Source organism: Schistocerca americana, chromosome 1, assembly GCF_021461395.2.
Source record: "Schistocerca americana isolate TAMUIC-IGC-003095 chromosome 1, iqSchAmer2.1, whole genome shotgun sequence".
NCBI classification, from domain to species: Eukaryota; Metazoa; Arthropoda; class Insecta; order Orthoptera; family Acrididae; genus Schistocerca; species Schistocerca americana.
Window position 1 is genome coordinate 505,945,694 of NC_060119.1, and position 13,209 is coordinate 505,958,902.

The 13,209-nt window shown below is 40.4% G+C and overlaps 1 protein-coding gene across 1 annotated transcript in view; it reads left to right on the top strand.

Annotated features, from left to right (window-relative positions):
- LOC124567959 (proline-rich receptor-like protein kinase PERK10) overlaps window positions 1–13,209 on the top strand; it is a 104,195-nt gene that overhangs the window by 18,816 nt on the left and 72,170 nt on the right. The window lies entirely within an intron of this gene.

The window sequence follows — 13,209 nt, forward strand, 5'->3', positions numbered from 1 at the left end:
GAACTATGTTGATTAAATTGATCATTCAACAAATTTTTGTGCATCACCTGAAGTTATAAACCGCTCACTTTCTACACTGTAACACTCACTGGTGTTAGAAGTGAATACTTTGAACTTGAACTTGAACGGATCAGAATGCGACCATGTTTGGTCGCTCTCCGAGACAACCAAGAGTCATACAATGTTGGGGTCGCGCCAATCTTTGCAGCAGACAGAGAGAAACAATTATTCACGTTAAGTCGCTCTTTGGTGTTAGGAGAACGGGGCATCACAACTGAGGCGATAGGAGAATTTGCGAATCCGTCATGGATCATTTTCCAACATCTTGTACGACGTTTTTAACGTTGAAAAGTTCACCACCAACATTATTTTGCAACTGATTGTACCAATTCACCCCCAACCCCCACACAACTGTTGCGGCATCGAGAACTTTGTAGTATTCAGGGTAATTACATGGCTTCTTTAGCTGCGTAAACACAATGGATCGGTGTTGCATGTACCACTATCACCTTCTATAAGGAAGAAGAAAACAGTGGAAACATCTGTATTCACCTCTTTACAAAAAGGCGAAGACGCAGCCACAATTGAACAAGGTGATGTTGAGTGTTTTGCGGTACTGCCATGGCGTGGTACTAATAGATGTTGCTCGTAAGGTGCAGATAGTCATTGGAGGGTAAAACTCATACTTGCAATCTTCTTACGCGGCACACAGCGAACGTTCCTTCTTTTATTAGATGTAGAAACCAATGAGTGGGAGACATTTACAGGTAATTCACGATGTGGAATATTTCTTAGGTAGTCAAAATGCAGACTTTTATAACAAAGGTCACCGCCAAGTAATTCATCTTATGGAGAAATGTACGGCATTGACAGAGGTTTACGTAAAGTCACACCAAATCCATGACACCGTTACATTATTGGAGCTCGATTTTTCGAACTGATAGTTAAAAGTCTGTGACTACCTCTCGTAAGTTCACCATAATCATCTTCATGCTTCCTATTGATTCCTTCTAGACACTTTACTCAGTCCGTCCCTAACTATGTTCGTTTATCAAAGGCATTTGCAATCTGAGTGTTTACTGAGAACATTTTGTGACACCTACCGACAGTTTTGACGACAACGCGTCTAACTCGTAATCATTGTGGTTTCACTGCTTCTGCGGGACAGCTCTGTTCTTGTTTGCACTAGGCGCTAGCGCAATTTCATCTATCATTCATCATCTTGTTAAGCCACATACGTTTATCCGCATCATTGGGCTGCTGTGCCAAATACGCCCTATATGCGCATGCCCCTTATAATTCACAGTGGTAATGCATCATTTACGTATTTTTGACGTCTGAAGGAATAGAAGACACCAATCTGAGCTGGTGAGAAATAATTATGTTCCCGCTGCAGCCGAGAAAACCTCTTGTGAGTTGCTTTTCTACTCTAATTTTATTAAAGATTGTTTTGTTAAGATTTCGTACAAGCGTTTTCAGAACAACAGAGACTAATTAACAGTTTCTGCATGAGGGACCACGCAAGGAAAATGCGAGTTAAACTGATTTTAAACTTCAAAACCAAGACACCAGGCCGACAATTAGTAGAAGGCACGTTATATTTTTTATTGGTACATATTGCTGATTTAAATACCTAGCCGAATTTATAGAAATAAACCGATCTGACAAAGAAGCCAATAAACCAAATGTGAGGAAATTGGTATTGGTTATACCAACTGACTAGCGATAAATAATAAAAAGAATTCAATAACTTCTAACTGTAATCGTAATGCGTTATCAACGCATTAGGATTTTATTCTGGGAAATGTACTTTGTAAAGATATAGCCGTGAATTGAAGTTAAGGACAGGAAAAACTAAAAGATTCTAAAAATATTTGGACTCCAGAATTTAAAAAAAGACACGTTTAAAGTAGTAAGAAAAGAAGTTTTCATATGATTCTAGATAGCAATGAAATATAAGATACTGTAAGTATAGTCAAGATAAGTTCTTTGAATAAGTAGTTGAGCTACGGAACGGAAGAATCCGTATACATTTATAGAGGAGAAAGATAGGCAGCTAACAGAAAAAAACAATGCAGTAAGTCATGACGGAATTGGATGTAATACTATATCGCACCGAAATTTAATTAGAACTGCCAAGATTTTTAAGAAGAAATAAATTGAGAGTCCAACGCTGGAGGAAAGCAAGAGACAAGTACAAAGATATAGACCACCGACTTAGTGGGAATGAAGAAAGAAAGAAATTGGAAAACTGATAAAACTTCACTTCTTCTGGCCATTTTAATTGATCTATTCTCTTATCATTTTAATAAGATAAAGGAATAAAAACAACTGAAAATATCCCAAAAATGTTGCATGTTTTTCTTTTACTTATTACTTCCTTTTCTTTCTTTTTTAAGTCACAGTTTGATGAGGGAGTTGTCACAGACAAAGATTTCTGTAAGACACTACAAGTTTTGATTAAATTACCCACCATTTACAACAGCACAAGTTTTTCGATATGGCTCCTTCACAGTAACAGAAGACATTTTGTGCTGTGGAATTCGTAAAGACAAAGTCTGTAACGAAATTTCAGCGTGACTTTCAGAGACACCTTGCTATCGATCCACCTGACGAGAACTCCATTAAGCATAACTGCAGACAACTCGTGGAGACTAGTTACCTAAGCAAAGGCAAACATTGGACGTCCTTCGCTTTCAGAAGAGACAGTGGATAGAGTTCGGCAGTCTTTCCAACGCAGCCTCACGAAGTTGGTTAGGAAATCGAGCCGTGAGTCAGACTACACTTATAAACAGTGTAAGATGGTCTACGTAAGTGTCTGAAATTCTAGGCCTGTAAGCTGTAACTTCCGCAGGCACTCAGTCAAGACGCCAAAAATCTTCATATTTTCTTCTGTATATACATATTAGATACATATGAGAAATGGAGCTAGTACGTGTTCGTTGAGGCTTGCGTCTTGATTTCTAAATCAAGGCGCCGCTTTTACGTCAGTGCTATAGTGGCTTCCCCCCCTTGCCGCTACAGTTCCGCGAATATGATGTGTCAGAGAACGGTGGCACTGCGGTTGCTTCCTATGCGTCGACTCGTTCTCTGCTAATGAAGGGTGTTTGACTGTGCAGTTAGCGGTGATTTAGTATGGTAACTGACTGCACATTTCTGGGTTTGTAGAATAGTACTGACAGGGAGAAAATAACGAATTATCGGGATCATATGGCCTCTGCCAAAGCCTCGTTTTGCAGAATGTGGAAATGGAAATTTAATTTGCCAACAGAAGACAGATCAACTACACTCTCGTAATGACGTGAATCAGTATCTGAATGAACGTGTCCCACAGCGTTGGATATGTCATACTGATACCGATGATGGAAAAAAAATGGTGCAAATGGCTCTGAGCACTATGGGACTTAACATCTGAGGTCATCAGTCCCCTAGAACTTGGAACTACTTAAACCTAACTAACCTAAAGACATCACACACATACATGCCCGAGGCAGGATTCGAACCTGCGACCGTAGGAGTCGCACTGTTCCGGACTGAAGCACCCAGAACCGCTCGGCCACCGCGACCGACCCGATGATGGAGCGTTGTTGATGTGGCCCCTACGGTCTCCAAAACGTGTCCATGCGACTCCTTCTTAGGGAGTTTTGCCAAAGACCGCATATTTGTCCCACCAATACCTCTAGGTCTGATAGGGTTGTGAGAGCAATTAACAGAAACATTTTGTCCCATTAAAAGAGACACCTTGATTCGACTATTGGAGGATATGGATTATCGAGTATATGTATGACGTTATGAAGTCTAAAAAGCTTTGATTTACCCATTACCTTAATTTTGGCATATAACACAATGGGGCAGATATTTTTCATTTTTCCTTCACTCTTTTCTACTAAGAAAAAGGCTACATTTTTTGTGTCCACCTCCATAGCTGCTCACTATGCAGAGGACCCGGAGTCGGTCCCCGATAAAGCCAGTGATATTTTCCTTGTTAAGAGGACTGGAAATCGGTGACATTCAGCGTCGTGATATCGCCTGAGGGGCTACTTGATTAAGAAGTAGCGGCTACGAGGTCAAGAAGGCCGACAACGCCTGGTAGATCGTGCACTTACACCACGCCCCTCCATATCACGTCCAGTGATGCTGTAGGCGGAGGATGACACAGAGTGAGCTTTGGTTCAAATGGCTCTGAGCACTATGGGACTTAACTACTGAGGTCATCAGTCCCCTAGAACTTAGAACTACTTAAACCTAACTAACCTAAGGACATCACACACATCCATGCCCGAGGCAGGATTCGAACCTGCGACCGTAGCGGTCACGCGGTTCCAAACTGACGCGCTTAGAACCGCACGGCCACACCGGCCGGCAGAGAGAGCTTTGCTTTTTTGTTTTGCTTACATTCTTTTCCAGGCGTCCAGTGTATGGGAGACAAACTTCCACTTAAAGCAATTCTTTCAATAATTTAGCACATTTCTGCAGATTCTGGAGCACAAAAGCGATACGTGTTAAAACAAATCAGCATGTCAGGAGGAACTAATAGAACTGGTCAAGTGCGGGTAGGTCTCGCGCGGTGAGGGTGTCGTACAAATTATATAGAGTAGTCAGAAGATGCCTGAAACGCTTGTAGGGATGTTGCAGGGCAGGTTGTACTGAGACATAAGTGTTAAGAAAAAATTCTTTTCTCTCTGCCGTCTCCGCGTCATTTAGTATAGAAATTATACTATCAGGGCGCCGCGCACTCCCATTCAAGGGTTCTGCCAGGGGCGGTGTTGCCCAAAGCGTGCTTTGGCTAGCAGAACTTTGAATTTGCGCGAGAGACGAATTGATTGGATACCTTCAGTGCTAAATAACTTGGAAACGGCAGAACATATCTATTTTTTTCTTAACATTTATCTCTCAGTACAACCTGCCTTGTAACACGCCCTACGAGCGTTTCAGTCAATCTGTTTCTGCATATAGCTCATCCTGAGAATGGAGACTCTCAAGGATTTTTGCCTGCTATCGATATCAATACTGCCGGCCGGGGTGGCCAAGCGGTTCTAGGCGCTGCAGTCTGGAGCCGCGAGACCGCTACGGTCGCAGGTTCGAATCCTGCCTCGGGCATGGATGTGTGTGATGTCTTTAGATTAGTTAGGTTTAAGTAGTTCTAAGTTCTAGGGTGTGGTCCCATAGTCTTCAGAGCCATTTGAACCATTTAATATCAATACTCGCGAACAACTGATCCCTTGAATTCCAAGACCGTATCAAAAGATCTTCAGTAGTTCCTCGGACTAGCCCGGACATACACAAACACAAAAAGCAATCAGTGGTCTTCAGTATATATATATATATATATATATATATATATATATATATATATATATATATATATATATATATATATAGGGACAGAAGATTTAAAAAATATTATTTACTTACTAAAACGTGACTACAACATACATTTTATATTTTCACACAGTAATATCTGTCTGTCATATTTCTGACATAAGACCAATGAAATGTCTCTTCAAATTGCAGAAATATTTTACATGGTATAGTTACAATTTAACAAGTTTCAGAGTTTTTACTTTACTTGTACTGGAAAACACTACTTCTTGCCGAATTTCATGATTCCAAAAATGGTTCAAATGGCTCTGAGCACTATGGGACTTAACTGCTGAGGTCATCAGTCCCCTAGAACCTAGAACTACTCAAACTTAATTAACCTAAGGACATCACACACATCCATGCTCGAGGCATGATTCGAACCTGCGACCGTAACAGTCGCGCGATTCCAGACTGTAGCGCCTAGGACCGCTCGGCCAATACGGCCGGCTGCATGATTCTAATGCAACGAGAAATACCCTATAGATTTTTATGCGTGAATTTTCGAGTATCGAAATATGTAACCCGAGTGACCGCCTCTTTAGACTACACTGGCTTAAAAGCCTAAAGTTTTTGTACCGTTAAAAGACCATGCGACTTAAATTTGAACTTCATATGTCTAGCTGTTCCAGAGAGCAACAGTCTTAACAGACGAACATAAAAAGAGACGGACAGAGAATAACAAACAACAAAAGAAATATTTCTTCGTGTTATATAATTTCATATTAACAATTTCCTAACGTTTTCCTTTATTCGCAGTGTGAAACATTGCTTTTTTCCCAGCTTTATTATTCTAGATCAACCGGAAGTACCCTATAGTTTATGATGAGTGAGTTTTCGAGTGACAAATATGTGACAAAAATGACCTTATCATTTGATCGAAATGACTTAGACGTTTAAGGGATTTACACCACAGACGCAAATTGATACGTTGTTCTTAATATATATTAATGACTTGCCGCTCTACAGCATGAAGAACCATAGCTGCAAGTATAGCAATCACACCCAGCAAAGAAGAATCAGCTGAGGAAATTGGAAATAACGTCTTTCAGAAAATTATTAAGTGGTTCTCTGCAAATGTACTCTCACTAAATTTGAGAAAACACAGAATATCCAATTCTGTACAGTAAATGGCATACATAACACCATTAATAAATATAGACTATGAACAGAAATGTGTTGCTAAGGCAGAATATTCAAAATTTCTGCGTGTGTGCATTTATGAGAATTGGAACTGGAAGAAACACAACAATGATGTGCTGCAACGGTTAGGTTCAGCTACTTATGCTATTAGGGTTGTTGCAAATTTTGGTGGTAAACGTATCAGTAAATTAACCAATATACCTTTTTTCGTTCACTGCTTTCATATTTAGCGGTAATTCATCATTAAGAGAAAAACTACTCATTGCACAAAAGCGTGTAATCAGAACAGTACCTGGAGCCGAACCCGGATCACCTTCCAAAGGTTTAAGGGACTCGGGATATTCACAGTACCGTCGGAATACATATATTCACTTATGAAATTCGTTATTTATAATCCATCCCAATTCAAAAATAACAGCAAAATGCATAGGTACAACACTAGAAGAAAGGATGACCTTCACTTTCCCGGGTTAACTCTGACTTTGGCACAGAAAGGGGTGAATTATGCTGCCACGAAAATCTTTGGTCATTTGCCAAATAGCATTAAAAGTCTGACAGATAGCCAACCAACAATTAAAAACAAATTAAAATAATTTCTGAATACCAGCTCCTTCTACTTAATAAATGAATTTTTAGATATGAAGTAGTAACTGCAAAATAATATAGAAAAAAATAAAACAATAAAAGAAATTTATTATTTCCTGTAAAGAAAACTATGTTGAAGTGACACGTTCCGCATCATTACGAAATGTCGGATTCACAAAACGCGTTCTTAACAGCCCGGCAGACAGACAGACACAACGACTGACAACAAAGCGATCACGTAAGCGTTCCGTTTCCATAGGTTGAGGCACGGAACACTAAAAGTACCAAAGTGACACGTCGGCTGGAGGATTCGGTTTGTCCATGGCTGTAGTGGAGTTTGTACAGCTTACACAATAACTGAGCACGTCGTTACCGTCGCTTTAGAACGGTGCACTCGAAGTTACAACTTTTTTTTACTAGCGCGTTTCGGGAATGGCTCAGTAACGGAATATCAGAGAAGAACTTACTGCAGTGTATCGCGTTAAATAGTATCTGTCGTAGCACTTATGCATAACTGTTATGTCTCACACCATTTTACAGGATATACTATAGAAAGTTTTTCTCTTATGTACTGAAAAGGATCCATTCCCAAAGAGCTTTAACCAAACAGTTGTAACTAAAAGTGGACTCTTGCTATAGACGACCTTAAGCGTTGGTACGAATGTGATCAGTTATATTATTGTAATGGTCCTACTGCACTTTTTTATGTTTCAAGTTAAACATTCTACTCGTAAACCATATGTGTTATTCACTGATATACTTCTTCCTGGAACTCTCATTGCAACTAACCTGAGAGCCCTGTTTCCTGAACGAAGAAACGAAAAAAGCCTTCCAACGACTGCGGCACATACGATGGATATTTTTGCCAGTCTCAACAGCAGTGTTGGTGCTCCAGACACGGCTTAGATATAACAAGCGATGTGACGGCGTGGCGCCTGTCGCAGGCTCCAGATCTGCGGTTTCAGAGCACTGACAGGGTCTGTCGGCGAGCTGAAAGCATCTTCTCTTATTCAGGTACCCTCTTGCAGTGACTACCTACTAGAGAACGAAACTTGAGCAAATGATTTTTACTCTCTGTGAAACCCAAGTAAAACGCTCTGCATCTGTATGGTGCAGTTTGTCAAGAAATATGTGTCTGTCAGAAAAACTGTGTGTTTTTTGTACTATTGATGTTTCGCAAAGTGCTTTTTGGGTAACACTTTTGGTTCACTGCAAATGGACATTTTCTAAAGGGCAAGAAGAAGAGAAACGTTGCACAAAATCGTAGCGTATGTGCTTGTAAACATTTACTAAATTTTGGACCGATATTGAGTGGGTGTAAGCTGCAATTGACTCTAGCTGAATAAGGTAAATAATTAAAGTGTTATTGATAGAATAAACAAGTAAAAAAGAATTAAATTACATCACCGAATGAGGAAGATGGTAACAGCTGTGACTACTATCGAACCATTAGTTCCACAAATCATAAATACGAATTAAGCTCGCCAGTTGGACTATAAATCAGTCTGAAAGCTTTGGAATGCTTTCGGTGCTGTAGAATTGGTAGGAAGCGGTCGTATGACCCCCTACCTCCTTGACAGTGACGTGATGGTTATTTATCGATTGTATGGAATCAGCACAACAATGTCGGTCAACGTGGAGACGCGACACTTCTGTAGAAAGCTTGTATCATATTCGGACGTGCTCACGACCACAATGTGAATAAAGCTGCCCAGATTGTTGGTGTATCAGTTGCTCGTTGGTATATCAGAGAGGAGTGTGCTAAGTGTCTACAATGAATGGTGTATGACTCACAGGCACGTAACACGGCGAAAGGATTACAGTCACAGACATATCGATTGTCAGTTAGCGGGTCCAGGTCGACAGGACATACCTGGAGAAACCAACGAACTCTGTGCCTCACCGAACTGACGCCGTTATCAAGGCTGCAAACGATCTTGCGCGAAATTTTCTTCAGATGTCCTTACTAAAACGACTTTCCTACAGGGAGATGGAATGACTGGTAGAAGCTAGCCGAGGAAATGATTAGTTTTGATTCTGGAGAAGTTTTGGGACACGTGAAGCAATACTGACTCGGCAAGTTATCTCAGGATTTATCTTAGAAAACATGTTAGGAAAAAGCAAACGTACATTTATAGCATTTGTAGACATAGATAACCATAAAATTTGCTGATGACATTGTTATTATGTCAGAAACCGGTAACATCTGTTGTATGGAAGGGAATGGCTTGAAAAAAGTTACAGGGTGAACATCAACGAAAGTGAAATAATGCAAACTAAGCGTACTCCGTTTAACGAGGTGATGTTGAGAGAACGAAAGTAAGATCTCAGACTCTAAAGTCAGTATAAGATTTGTTATTTTGATAGCAAAAGAAATGCCGATGGCAGAGAAAAGAGGGCACAAAATCCATACGGGCAATAGCATGAAAAGCCTTACTGACTGAGAGATATTTGTCGACATCGAACACAACTGTTTCGGGGAGTAACGACTTCGGGTGAAGCTTTAAATGGTAGTGTAACGTGGAAGATAAATAGAAGTGATACGAAGGGAGGAGAAGCTCTCGAAATTTGGTGCAATGCCAATTTTAGGATGTACATCTAGCTAAGGTAATTTACGTTCAATTAAAAGAAATTTCCATGCTCAATTACATTGAGATGAAATACTTCCTGAGTTACAAACAGATAGTGTAATGTGCCCCAACGTAAAATCCTTTTTACAGCTACTTAATTTATTACACTTATGTTTATAACATGATAGTGGTGATAACACAATTCCTGAGTTACCTGAAAACATCATATTGAAAACACAAAACAAAGAAATTAACTGTAGCGTTAATTGTGGTAAACCATATTTTGTATATGTGCACAACATTCGGCACATACTGACCATGATATGAAGTGCTTCATACATGACGATATTTAATATCAACCGATTTACGTTACTAGGTGTTAGAAGTAATGAACATTACAACTTGTAAACAATTTTGATCAGTGTTCTGTTTCAATTTTATCGTCAATCGTCACATTATTTTTTTAAAAAATCTCGCATTTCAGGAGTTTTAGTTACTTTTTGCACTGAATAGAACATTTTTTTACACAATTCCTACAAGAGAACTGTCTTTTTTTTTCGTGTTCCCAGCGCACTGTTTATGGGCCCGTAGCTTTCATGTTTGGTATAAGGTGGTGTAGTCTCCTGACCTTCATTTCTTACATATTCCGACATCAACGTCGTATTCTGCGTATCAAGACGTTTCATTCGAGCCCAAACCCGATAGGGTACAGTCAATTTTGTATATTTCCATTTGATCAATACATAAATCTAATAAATAAATCGCAAGTGCGCACCGAGTTTAAAAAGTCGAGGCTGGCATACATAGACATTCAAGACACGATGGCCACAGGAGTTTTTGTTCGCCAGAGGCAACTAGCCCTCTGGAAAGTCTGTAGGAGGGTGAGTTAGCATGCAGCTGCGCCAGCTTGCTGACTGCGCAGGGACCAAAACAGTTTTTTGCCAGAGAAAAGGGATAATGGCCTGCCTGATCACCTTAAATGCGAAACCCGTTGTATTGTTTGAGAGAGCAACAGCATTTGCATTTTTGACGGACCTAGTGAACAGTTTCAGAGTTCTCACAGGTGGACAGTGAACTGCTAATGCAGATGCTGTATGTTTCCGGGTTGGTCGGCATAATCGGAGCACCATTCTCCCATTCGTAAGAGTAACGCTGACTGGTGGACTATTTCTGACACAATGAGCCAGAGGAGTGAGGGAAAGACAGTGGATGATATACCCTTTCGCTTTTTACATGGAGAGAAGTCGTTCCCATAACGCTCTTGAAGCGGGAACATGTAGCGGGAGCGAGTGCACTCATGCATGTACGCAGAGAGTTAGGAACAAAGTCTCTACTCAGTACTGCACTGAGAGAGCACCTCTGTTGCTAGCGAACTGGAGTGATACTCTATATTGAGTCGCTCGCAATTAAGCATTTGTTCACTGTGTTGGCCACGACACTTAATGTGCGGTGTGAACACAGAGTATTAGTTAGTGCCTACGAGTGAACACTGTGTAGCATCACTGTGGACTGGTTATCTGACCGGTGTACCACGCCAGTAGTTAGACTATGGGCAGACAGGAGTCCTTGACTTCATCAAGGTGTAGTGACAGTCCGATTGGTGAAGGTCAGTCCAGGTAGAAAGAGATAGTTTAGTTATTTTTCAGTGGCGAAAGACGCAGGCAGCAGTTGTCACATCTCACGGTATTGTGCGCTACAGCGTAGGCGAGCCCCATCTTTCCTCTATTAGAAATAACATACTTCATTCACGTCACTCCATTACATTTCTGATACGACAGCCTTGACTGTACTTGGAAAAATTCAATCGGATAATTATTCAAGTTGCGTAGGTGAATCTTTCAGTCATTCTTGCAAGTAAATAACATTCATAAAGAAAAGGGATAAAAGAGCTTTCCAACACTTTGTATGCAAATTTTTATTAACAGGATTCCTATTCATCAGAGGTAATCTCCTATTCCGAAAAGAGCCCGGAAATTTGTGTATCAGTTCAGAAATAAAAGTTTCACTTCATTTTCTCAGTTTTTGCAATAAAGAATATTTTTTTATGTTTTACTTGCACTAACTAGCAGTACTCCAGTACTCGAGTATCCCACTAGATACATAATAAAATAGAATATTTTTGTGTCTTTTGCTTACAGTGGACAACTCCAAACGATATTTAAGGCTGAAATTTTTTCAGGCATTTCTTTTTGGTACGTTAGGAGCGTCTGTTTGACTTCTGTAGTAGTGTGGGATGTAAATTGCTTCTTGCAGGAGCCAAAGGGTACTTGTGAGATCAATCCGTTGCACAACTCGTCAACATAACACTCACACACATACATTGGTTATGGACCCAGACACCATTCACACTTTCTTACTATAACCGCCCACAATACAAGCATTCAGCATCCCTGTCAGATTAACTTTCACCAAACGTCCCCTCAGTTTATGTCATCTTCAGTACTGGCGAATGTTTCACTGCAGTGTTTATTCAATGTCTTACAGTCCCTTTTTGACTGGAAAAGTCTGCGTCTACTGGAAGTAAGTTTACTTGAAACTTGGAAACTGGACTGTTACTCGTGTTTAGAGTGGATTTAAGTAGTTTTGCTGGCGCAGTCCTTGGACCTCTCTTGTTTGTAGTAGTTGGACCTTGACTGGTAAATGGACTTCGTTCAGATATGCTAGTGACTGACTGTTAACAGTTATCGGCACTTCCTTTGCTGGTGGTTGTTTCCTTGTCGATCAGCTCCTCCAGGAAGGTGTACTGATCACATATGTTCCTGCTGAAGACGGTAGATACCAACTTTCCTAAATCTATTTATTGCTGTTTCCGTCGTTCCCGGTTCAATATAAGCTTTTCCTAAAACTCGGTAATCTGCTAGTGTGTAACCGGATGTAAAACCCCTCTATGATTCGCCCACCATGTCCTAATTTCGACATTGAAGAAAGTCTTCAGTGGATGCACAAATGCAAGATGTAATGGTCGCAGTAGATGACAACGGTGTGTAGAGAGTCACACAACTGGAACGTGATGCTCCTTTGCATAAATAATAATATTTAAATTTTTTGACTGTGAATAATGACTATCAAGTATAAAGAGGACTGTGTCTGATGACAAGGTTTAGTGGTTTCTACAAAATGTTTAAAGTGTTCTGTGAATATGTCTATTTGGATCCACTCACATTTATGGCAGCCAAATATGGACCCAGGGGATGCTCCGTCCATAACCTCGGTCTTCATAATCAGTCTTGGAAGTATCAGGAACGGCGGTACATAATTTCCAGCTGCACTCATGCGAACAACGCCGCCAACTAAGCAACCCCCGTTAAGCCGAAGCAAGAGAAACTACTTGCTTCTTTCCTCTCCTTGCTATGATCTTGACCGGTTTTGAGCGTGCAACAGTTAGTCCTGTCTCATCACGATTGTCAATTCTGTCAAATTTGCAGGAATATCGGTTAAACTCTCCTAACATATTAAAGAATTGGTACACACTTTCTTTGTTGATTCGGTCCACTCTGAACAAAGATATTGAGGCAGGCGTTCTTAAAGACAAAGAGACATTATCGCCTTA